Below are 12,001 nucleotides of genomic sequence, written 5' to 3' on the forward strand. Positions count from 1 at the left end.
TTTTGGATGAATGGATACGTGAACAAGTAAAATTGTCGAATTTGGGACGATACCAATCCACACGAGATACACCAGCTCCAAATGCATCCCGAGAAAGTCACTGTTTGGTGCGGATTTTGGTCTGGCGGAATCATCGGTCCGTACTTCTTCCAAAACGAAGCAGGCGTTGCCAATAGCGAGCGCTACAGATCGATGATAAGCAATTTCTTGTGGCCTAAAATGGATGATATGGATACCGATAACATGTGGTTCCAGGATAGCGCTTCGTGCCACACACCGCATGCCACGATGGACATTCTGCACGAGCGATTTGAGGGCATGGTTATCTCGCGCGGCGGCGACGTGAACTGGCCACCGAGATCATGTGATTTAATGCCTTTAGAGCTATCTTCCTTTGGAGCTATCTTAAATCGCAGGTCTATACGAATAAACAATTGCTCTCAAAGTCAACATAACAAACGCCATCCAGCAAATTCAGTCAGATTTATGCGAGAAAGTCATCGAAAATTGGACCGCCCGAATACGTGTCACCAACGAAGTCACGCCGCGGCGGACATTTGAGCGACGTTATATTCTATACTTAATGCCATAAAATATTCTTTCAAATAAAAAAAAAATTGAGTGGATATCTCACACACAACTTGTTTTATTTACATTTAAAAATCGAGCGTCCTTATTGAAAGACCCTTTAGTACCGCAGTGCATTTTGGGGTGCACATGGGGTTTGCGGCGGCAGCGGCCCGAAACGTATTTTGGGGTGGACGCGAGATCTGCGGCGGCGGCCTGAAACACATTTTGGGGTGACGGCGGCGGCGACGGCGGCAGCGGCGGCGGTGGCGGCGGCGGCGGCGGCGATGGGATATGGGGTGACGGTTCCCAGTGATATGTGATGACACAACATGGCAGCATCATGTATCATTATAAACACCGATAGCGCCGGGGACTTCCCGCGCCTACTAGTACTCCCTGCGCCTTCCCTCCCCCCCACGCCTGCGAGTACCCCCGCGCCCCGCGCTCCCCTCTAGCCCTGTGGGTTAGAACTCTCCTTGTTATGCTCATGGTGATAAGAGAGAATCCTCCTTTCCTCCTCCTTTCCTCAACACCGTAATTTCCTTCACGATAAATTTCTTTCCAACGATAAATCCTTGCAGATCCACGAACGTTGGTATAGTCATGGTGAATGACTTTTCGAGACTATGCTCGAGTGTAAAAATCTTGGCTTTTTATCCATTATATTGAAAAGAGGGAAGAGGTTATTTTTCTTTTTGGTGGCGATAATTTATATAATCTATTAATAAAATTAAATCTTAAAATCTTTAATAAAATGAAATCTTAAAAGAGAGTGCAACGGAAGGAAGAAAGAGCGTGAATAATAAGATTGCAACGGGTGGGATAGAGAGAAATACATTCTACAATGGGTGGGAAAGAAAAGATAATAAGTTGGAGAGAGAGAGAAGGACCTCCTTCCTCGGTACGCGCTTTTCTCTCTCCCGTCATCCCCGCCCTGTGATATCATCCTCCGCGCCTCTAACGGGACTCTAACGTCTGTGAGCATTTCCCCCTCCCTGACTCCTCACACACACATGCACGCACTCACGCACGCACGCATGCACGCACGCACGTACACACGCACACACGCACACACGCGCACACACACATACACCCCACACACACACACACACACACACACACCCCGATCGCAAAAGTACTTCTTGCGCTCTTTTTTGTGAGCTCACAAGATGGGATAGATTCTTGATCCATGCAAAATGCTCCGCATTATTGTGGATCCTGCACGTAAAGCAAATTAACATGCTTGTCTCTCTTCATATTCGGTGAGTTGTAAAGGAAAAATCGTTTCTTTTTGCTTCTCAAAGCCGTACACGTTGATGGAGATGTCATAGAGAATCATCATTTTCAAATTTTTTAATTTGACGTCATTGGAAACTGGATATCTTTAAGATTTAATACCGTCATATAATGTGGATATGATAACTCTTGATTTATATTACTTTGAGCCAGGTAGAGCGGCTATCACCGACCAGGCAAAACACGCATTGTCTAAAGATTGCACGTTGATTACCGCTTTCTTCATTTTAATTTCCCTCGGTAATTCAATGTGGCATCCCGCATGCAATGGATTATACTTGTTTATGTTAACAGTCAAATTTAAGATACGCGACAGCGTCCATCCGCTATCGCGCTCCTGAAATTCCTCGAACGATGCTAAGATAGGCTCGATAATGCGCAACACGTACTATTCTTGTAAATCGGACGAATGAAAGAGTTCACAATTTTCATACTGACACTTTTATTCACACATTTATCACCTGATATAAATTCACCATTAAACACGATGTTTACTTTAATATTGTTATGTCTCTGCATAATAACTTGCACATGCTCAAGCACAATTTCTCTCGCGTCTTCAAGAAATTGGCGAGATTCGATGTGTTCAGAATTTATTATCACGCCGGTCAGTATATGGCTTTCGAACGCGATGTCTATTTCGTGCCATCTGAATCTCGCGTTGTATCCGGCATCCACTTGTATGAAATGTCCACCACCGAGTCTTTTAAAGTCTTGAGTCGTGCGATATCAACGATTGTCTAACACCGATCGCTAATCGCGGACGTTTAATGTTGCTTTGTTCCTCCAATGATTCGAAATCGTTGCACCGTTGTTCTCACGCAAAAAATTCTTTTCGCGTATTTAACTGACTGGCTTGTTCCACCAGATACGCTTCGTTTGCTCCATATTATAATATCCTTTTTTTCACAGTCTTTTCATTTAAAAAATTGAGAAAATGTATATTTTTATCTGTTTTTTGTATCTTTGACAAAACTTTCACAACTTGCTGTGTGCAAATACGACACATGTTATACGCATTATTTGCCACTCCAATGGATTAGTCACTTAGTTTTCACTACGGTCACCGCAGAAGGAACATCTGTGAAGGTATATACTTTAAAACGTTTATAATTGAAAGTTGTGAGTTTCCGTCACTTTGTGTGTAAAAAAAAATGGATAAACAATATTGTTCGTCAATGATACGAAATTATCACATGAAATTATCACGGAATCGAATGATTCAATGGAGAGGTCAATCCAAAAAATGTTATGGTACATCTGCGTGACATTACATGACACGCTACATCTATACCAGAGGATAAGGGAAGGCACGTTATCTAAATAATCTACTTTCTAGAAACGTATATAATCTGGAAGGAATTTCTTCGGCTTTCAAAAATCTATCAGATTTCGAAGGTCGTGAACAACGCTGCACGCATCACGGATTTTAAATCAACGTCGAATTATATTGCGCCTTACACAACGCTTATAAATTGGAACGTTGGCTAACTATACAAAATAGCAGCAATTCAAGTTACGATAGTCTTCCCTCTGAAAATTAGAGCGAGAGCAATGTCGAGCGAAAAAAACAGATAGCGGGAATTTTTAAATTCAATTTAAAAATCAGAAACACGATATCATTCGCAATATTGAAGTGGAGGAAAAATATTGACAGAAAAAATATTGACGAATCAGAGTTAGGACAAACAAGCGATAGACGAGGGGAAAAAATATCTTCCAAAATATAATATGATTCATCGATTAATAAAGATAAATCTAACGCTAGGGTCTCAGAAACGTCGAGCATTTTTGGGAGCTCCACATCGCACATGCCGGCAAAAAAGGTACATTTTGAATTTACATAAACATCAGGAGACGTAGTAGTTTCCGGCCATGTTAAAAAAAAAGTAAAAGACGATGATGATAGATGACTGCTATAATTTTCCGAAGATTGATATGATGATCTTTGTGTAGAAGGGTCAATATCATTGGAAATGAATTGTCTTTCGATCACTAAGAGATGATTATCTTGACTATATATATCATGGTCAGCGTCATCGGAATTCTCTATTTCATTTTTAATAACTTCTTAACGCAAGATAATGTTAGCTAGTGCTAACGCCTCTAATTCGGTTACCGAATAATTATATTCCGCGCCTTTCAAACTACGACTTGCATAAGCAATCATCCATTTGCATTCATCATCATCTTTATATTGAAATAGTCTAGCCTTTATTCCATTTATCGAAGCATCGTCAAATTTTAATCCTGACTGTATCAAATAGAGATCTGGAGCTTCTTCAAACGTCTGCTTTATCTCCACGAAAGTGTTTTGCTCTACTTGATCCAAATATATTTAACATTCTTTTTTAATATAATACTTTCTCTAACGTTAAATGCAAGATTTTTAACGAATCGTCTATCCCAATTTATTAAATCTAAGAAAGTATGCAATTGCCTTTTATTTTTCGGTGCGCAATTTTTTATAGCTAATCTAATCTCATTAATTTCTGCTTTGATTTCGTTAAAAATATGCCTTAAAAAGTTTAACACATTTTTCATAAATTCACATTCGTCTTTGTTTAATTTAAAATGTTCATTTAATTTTTTTAAGACAATTTCTATATGTTGCAAATATTCTTCAAGGATGTTCAATAATAATTCAGATTTCCTAATTATTTACTTTGATAATATCTGATGCCATCAAGACATTATCAAGGTAATTAAGAAATCAAAGTAATTAAGAAATCTGAATTATCGTTTTCCAAAGCTAATTTCATGCATCTAATAAGTGACGCACCCGCTGTCTTAATAAGGCCAAACGGTAATCTAAAACATAGCTCTGCCCATTAAACATGAAACCAACATATTGTCGCGATTCTTCGTCCAGTGGCATTTGTCAAAAAGCGTTTGAAACATCAAGAGTGGTGAAATACTTTTTACTACCGATTCTTCTAAATATATCCTCTATCATAGACGATTGATCATTCGCTGTTCGCTTATTAAGTTCCTTAGCGTCTGAATAAATACTAATTTTTCCATTCTTTTTAACTGCGACAACTAATGGATTTATATATTATGTCGCTTGCTTACTAATTATGCTTTCAGTTTTTAGCTCATTTAAATAGCTTGATATATAAATATAAATGTTTCTTCGGTATTGGATATGTTTTACAAGGAGAATTTGAAGTGATCTCAATGTGCTGCTAATGTGTAACACAGCTATATTGGTCATCGAAAAGCTGTTCATTCTCATAAATTAATCTGTTTAATCGTTCTTCTGCTTCTTCTACAGAAATTGTTGCTATTACTGGCTCTGTACCATTATTTTCAAACTGATAAATGATTCTAAGTAAATTCATCTCCGCAATTAAATTACATTTTATATTTAATAAGGAAACCTGTTTCCAAAATAATATCAAACAATAAAGTTAGCTTTTCTATTATGAAGAATTTCTGCGTATATTTTTTATTTTGAAAAGAATATGAAAGTCTGATCTTGTTATTGATCAATGATTTTCTTTTTTCATGGAAAGCTCCTCTTAACATAAACTTTCGTATTAGTATTACTTTCATACTCTTATCTATGCTTATTAATCTATCATATAGTAATTTAGTTATAGCTGTAATCCTGTATCAATTAATGCTTCCATTTTTTACGAATTACGAAAATTGGAAATTGACTGGTGTATCAACGCATTTACATTTTTTATCTTGTTCCGCGATCATTTCTTCATTTATGTCTCGCATTATTTCTTTTGTACAAATTATATTTATAGTATTATCAAGTGCATAAATTGATATACTTCTATTATAACGCTCTACTAAATCTGTATTATGTAAATCTTCATATAATCTAATGTGCCTTTCATAAATAGAATTACCATTTTTATGATTAACCAGTATACTCTTATCAAATCGAGTTTGTTCCTCTTTATTTTTGATTTCAATATTTAAATCTTTGTTTCGGTTTTTATTACGCTTATTCTTTACGCTCCTAAAAGTGACCTTACTCGAATGTAGGTTAGATTGAGAATTATGCGTCTTTTTAAACTTTTGGTTTCCGCATTTAATGTATCTTGTTGATTCGCGTTATAAAGAATTTTTTGTATATCTAGACTAATTTTGTTTTTTTTATTTTGATTAAATTCTGTTTTATTAATTATGTCCGCTTGTTTAGGATTTTTAATCTGTTTATCCCTAAGTTTATTTCCTTGTAATGAGAATTACAATTTTTAGAATAGAATTACAATTTTTATTTTTCTTAAAAGTATGTTCAGCATTCCGATTTTTACGTACTCTTTTTGCGGAATATTCTGCGTTTGAATGATTATTCGGATTGCGTAAATCTAAAACTCCCGAATGCTCTTTCGTTTCATTATTTTTAAGCTCTCTTAGTTGAAGTGAATTTTTAACGTTACTTACGAATTTACTATTTTTAGGATTGATTCTAGTGTTATCCTGATTTTCATTTAAATTTTCTTTGCCATTATTGTAATTATTATAACTATTAAGTTTTGCCTCTTGTAGCTTATTAGCATTAAATTGTAGTCTATGGTATTTAACTTTTTCCCATACCTAATATTAAAGCTCTTGTTAGAAATAAATTGCTTATAATTATTTTTGTTTTTATACGAGTTACTGCTAGCTAAATTACGTATTTGCTAAGGATTTGTTTGCTTCGGTTTTGCTCCTATTAGCATTTTTACGCAGTTCAGTTAGCAGTAAAAATAATGAACTGCTCTATTATATTTAACAATTTCGTTAAATCTTTTAGATTTGATACTATCGCTGGTTTAATTTCCCTAGCAACGTCTACACTAAAGTGTCGTTTCAAAGCATTAATAATCTCATTATCTGACATAGGCAGAATCAATAACTTAGCCTGTCTAACCAAATTTAAAACATATTCTGACTATTATTTTTAAATCATATCTATATTTTCTCATATAAACTTTTCTTCTAAATTGAGATTGCTCATTATCATCCCAGTATTTCTCTAAGAATGATATTTTAAGATCTTCATAATCAACGAAATCTTGTAATTCGTACCATGTCTGTGCTGAATCTTTCAAATACATAGCAAAATAATCAGTCAAAACAAACAAACAGTCTTTAATATCTACATTTTCATAGTTTGCTAATCTTTCGAATTTCTCTACGAATCTCACGAGATTTTGCGAATCATTCTTGTCTGTATAAGGTAAATTAACAAAAGAATTTTGTAATCAACTTCCTCTTGGCAAGCATATAGCTATCATATTAGACTTGTGATTCGCTATTATATTTCCAAATTCATTATGAGGTAAAGCTAATTGGTTATCTTCACTAGCAATTAAGTTATTATTATCGTTAACGAAAAGTTGAAGCGATCGTGTATCAATAGACTCAATTAAGCTATCTTGTTGACTAGTATCTGACAAATTTCTACTAGAAATAATTTGTGAACTTGATTTTATTTTGTGATCTACTTGCCTCTTCTAATTTATCCAAACGTGACATTATTTTAGTCATCATTTACAATATTTTAATTTTCATATCATTTATATCTGTATTTCGTTGAATCTCTATTTACAATATTATCATTATTGACTCTATTCATTACTTCAGATATATGTATATTTTCTTAACAACATTATGCATATTGGTATGTGTATTATTATTATTATCAATATCAAAATTCATCTTTATCATTAAGAACTTGGAAAGTCTTATTCGCACTTACGTTTGTTTTCTTATTTATAATATTCTTATCTGAACGTGTACGTACTGTGAATACTGTTATTAATTGCTCTGCTTTTGTTGACTTGAACGCTGTTAAATCTATGTTAGATTTGGATTTAGTACGTATTGTGGTCATTTTGCTTTAATTATTAAACGTATATCAAAACTTTATTTTTTTCACAATTAGCAATTAAATGCAAATATTATTTCTTATTCGTCAATGTAAACATACAAGTTACTTGATTTTACTTTTTCAGCTTATTGTAAATTCGGTTTTACATATGCTACTTTATATGACTCAAAATATTTCAAAGTTAATTTCATTAATATAGAAAAAAAATTTGTGCAGAGGTCTATTCGCGGCCAATTTTAATTTTACTGAGCCATAGCCAATTTTAATTTTATTGAACACTTTTCATTCACTCGACTTCAATTCACTACGCACTCACTGAATTTACAGTTACTTTATTTTAATTTATTTGTTCACGCGCTCGCTCACTCGTCACGAGGAATGTGCGTGTCGGAAGGGAACCAATTCTCAGGTTTCAGCTGACGATTGCCGTCCGATCGTCCGGTGGTGTTGTTGCTAAGCATAATCGTGGAACGAATGGAGAACGAATTTAATTCAATATTAATTGAAGCACTTTACTGTACGTTAGTGATTATATTGTCTATAATTTGCTTCTTTTATGCTTCAGGAATTTGGTTTCAAAGCTTTTACGGTGCTTTTACTCAATCGTAGAAAAGGTTTAGGTACCCTTTTGTTAGGTATTAGTATTGACTTGGACTTTAACACGTATTAAGTTAAACTTGCATTCAGAGATCAAACAAAATATAAAATTAAAGAATATAATCATTAAACATTATATATTCATACATTATACAATATTATTCTGCCTTTAATTCTCGTTCACACTGCTGTAAGCATGCAAATCATGTTAAACATATATAAATGTCACAAAATATATACTTTGTCATAACTTTCACTTAGATTTTCTTCAAATCGTTCAAGTTATTAATGTCTTTAGATTTTAAATCTCTTTTAATCAATTTGTATCACATAACCCTTTTACGTTACATATATACTTTCTGTATTTCTTATCTGAATACCATTCAACTTATCTTCCTTTTTATAAAATCTATATTCATTTAATCAATTAAATCTTTACTTTACGTAATATATCAAAAGTATAAGAACATATTAATATCTCATTGACCTCAAAGATTCCAACCACAAAACCTGCGATCATTCTACAAACTTCTAGCTTGATCGATTTTAATTAGTGCTTTCTCAACCTTTAAAACCTCGTTAAAACTATACGTAATCCTGTCACGGTCGTCAATTTTGTAAATTTGGGCTTTCGCAAATTTATGGAAAGAATGGTATTTCGATTCACCCGATGACTGTAGCCGTACATTAGAATAAAATGTTACCTGGTTTCAGTAATTATGTAATTATTTTGATCACTTTGTTTCACTTAACAACAAGGAAAGTGTATGCTTTTATAGGATTCTTTCAATTTAAGATCCTTCAGATATCCGTATAATTATAATTACGATCTTATTGACCAAGGCTATCGAATCTTCGTTATGAAACTTTCCCTCGAAGAGCGATTTAGGGGAAGAAGTTTCAGGAAGTATCTCTCGTAATTAAAAACGATATATGACTATTTATAAGTTATAAAGTCATTTACATTTGTATACATACAACATATATTACATGACTCACAAGACTTACAACCGTTTTGATCGAATGTTTCTAATCAGCACGAGGCTGTGCAGTATTACCGCGCTCGCGTACTCGTGGCCGGTGATTAATTAACAACTTCAAATTGTCGTTCACGACATTCAAGCACATTCGCGTGATTCTAATATAAATCACAATCATGTACGGAAGGTTTCTTAACCAAACACGGCTTGGCTGAATACCATCGTGGCACGCGGTAATGGCGTTGCAAGTGATTCAATCTTATACAATCACATAATATCGAGAATAACATATACAACGCGGCGAATTATGCTCTCGACTATTAATTTTCTTAATCACACACGTGTACTCGTCGATAATTATGATATCGAAACATAATGAACGCGAAAATGTTTCAATATGCGTCGGTTCAATATTTTTTATCGCAACGATACGTTCACGTCGATGACTGCTACCGAACTCCTCGTAATGGTTTCTTCTTCTTCGTTTGGAAATCCCAATGTTCCTCCGCACCTTCACTATGTCTCCGATTAGCTTCTTAGATTCGATTAGATTACGTGAGAGTTCGATCAATGAAAGCCATTTGATTCTATACTGGCAGCCATCTTAGCCACCACTCTCCAAACTGGTTGCCATCTTAGCCAGATCCTTGTAGAGCAGCGTCACCACGTAGATTGATTTGGCCTGCCTGCGATCTGGGATTAAGTGAAGTCATCTTGATGTAAGCCCTTCGTCTGATATGGAACCTATATCCAACAACTAGATCAGAATGTCGCAATAGATACCATATTTCTTTTGGTCCAGATTCGATCTGGTGAAAGTGGTTTTTAAACTGAGTTTCTCGGATGCCTCCTCCATCTGAATCTATCTGAAGTGAGTAAGTTATTTTTCATACAGTCTTGTCTGGAATTAATCTGGTGAAAGTGGGTTTTAAACTGGGTTTCCCAGATTGCACCTCCATCTGGGTCTATCTGAAGTGGGTAAGTTAATTTTCATCTGATCTGATCTGGAATTGATCTAGTCTAATCCGGATTTGAAATGAGAATATCGTATTTGGCGGGTTTTACTATATACATCTCGCTGAATCTCTATTAAATTAAGCAATTATTAATCTATAATAATCTATAATCATTTATTTCATTTTTTTCTGTAACTCTACGCTATATATAGCTATTAACCTATTTTATAGGAAGTAAATTATTATGCAAAAGTAAGTAAAAAGTAATTATTTTACAAGTTAGATAATAAGTAAGCTATTTTAAATGTTCTAATTCTAACGAATTAATAATAGCTTGTAAATTAATTAATTACGGAAATTTAATTCTATTTTACAGGCTATCGCTATGTATTAGGTGTACAACTTTGTTTCCGCCGTTTTTTTCCGAAATTCGAGGCTTTATTGTAAAAAACTGGTTATAGATTTATGATTCAAAGTATTGTCCATCGCTGGCCACTACTTTCTCTCATCTTTAGGGTAGCGTACGAAAAAACTGGTTATCTTTTGAGGCTATCCACGAATCGATCCAATTTTTTACTTCTTCATAAGATCGGAAGTGCTGGTCAGCCAGGCCGTGTACCATTGATCGAAACAAGTGATAGTCAGAGAGAGCAACGTTTGGAGAATACGGCGGGAGGGGTAGGACTTCCCATTTCAACGTTTCCAAGGTCTTGATCACTTTCGCAACATGGGGTCGAACATTGTCATGCTGCAAAATCACTTTATCGTGTCTCTCGTTGTATTGCGGCCATTTGTCTTTCAATGCTCGGCTCAAACGCATCATTGCGTTCGATATCGATCACCTGTGATTGTTTCAGTTGTTTTAACAGTTCATAATACACTACACCGAGCTGGTCCCACCAAATACAGAGCATGACCTTGGAGCCGTAAATATTCGGTTTGGCCATCTACGTGGAAGCATGGCTGGGAACTCCATGATTTTCTGCGCTTGGGATTATCGTAATGAACCCATTTTTCGTTCCCAGTCACAATGCGATGCAGAAATCCCTTCCGTCTTTGCCTTTCAAGCAGCTGTTCACAAGCAAATAAATGCCGTTCAACATCTCTCGGCTTCAATTCGTACGGCACCCAATTTCCTTGCTTCTGAATCATTCCCAGCTTTGAGGCGTTTTGAAATGGCTCGTTGAGTCACTCCCAATGATCGTGCCAATTCTTCTTGATTTTGACACGAGTCTTGCTCAAGTAATGCCTCCAATTCTGCATCTTTGAAAACCTTCTCTCTTCCACCGCTATGCCGGTCTTCGATGTTCAAAATCACCGTTCTTGAAGCTTTGAAATCACGACACGTTCTTTCAATAATAGCGGCCTCACCATAAGTATTTGAGAGCATTCGATGAGTCTCAGCCGCAGATTTCTTCATATTGAAGCAAAAAATTAAAACCTCCCGCAAATGACGAGAATTTGACTCGTAAACTGACATTTTTAATCGAGAATAACTTTATGATGCAGACACAAATCGACTAATGTTTCTATGGGGTTATGTTGACAAATGCCCAAGTTTATTGTATGACGTCTATGATCTATTTATTTCGACCATCACTTATCGCTAAAACCATCTACAAGAAAACGGCGGAAGCAAAGTTGTACATCTAATATTATATATGAAATAAACTTTATACAAAAGATAAGTATATTGAAAAATTATAATTCAACATTATTTATCTTGCTTCTAATAACTCTACTAATTAAATTTAAGATATAAT

At 35.1% G+C, this 12,001-nt stretch overlaps 1 long non-coding RNA gene across 1 annotated transcript in view; it reads left to right on the forward strand.

Annotated features, from left to right (window-relative positions):
- The first annotated feature begins 629 nt into the window (after positions 1–629).
- Positions 630–12,001, forward strand: part of LOC108684724 — a 24,224-nt gene continuing 12,852 nt past the window's right edge. The window contains exons 1-3 of the long non-coding RNA XR_001931647.1: positions 630–691; positions 3,730–3,731; positions 7,693–7,703. This is a non-coding gene — a long non-coding RNA (uncharacterized LOC108684724). The remainder of the gene's footprint in view (positions 692–3,729; positions 3,732–7,692; positions 7,704–12,001) is intronic.

This window comes from Atta colombica, unplaced genomic scaffold, assembly GCF_001594045.1.
Source record: "Atta colombica isolate Treedump-2 unplaced genomic scaffold, Acol1.0 scaffold139, whole genome shotgun sequence".
Classification (NCBI taxonomy): domain Eukaryota; kingdom Metazoa; phylum Arthropoda; class Insecta; order Hymenoptera; family Formicidae; genus Atta; species Atta colombica.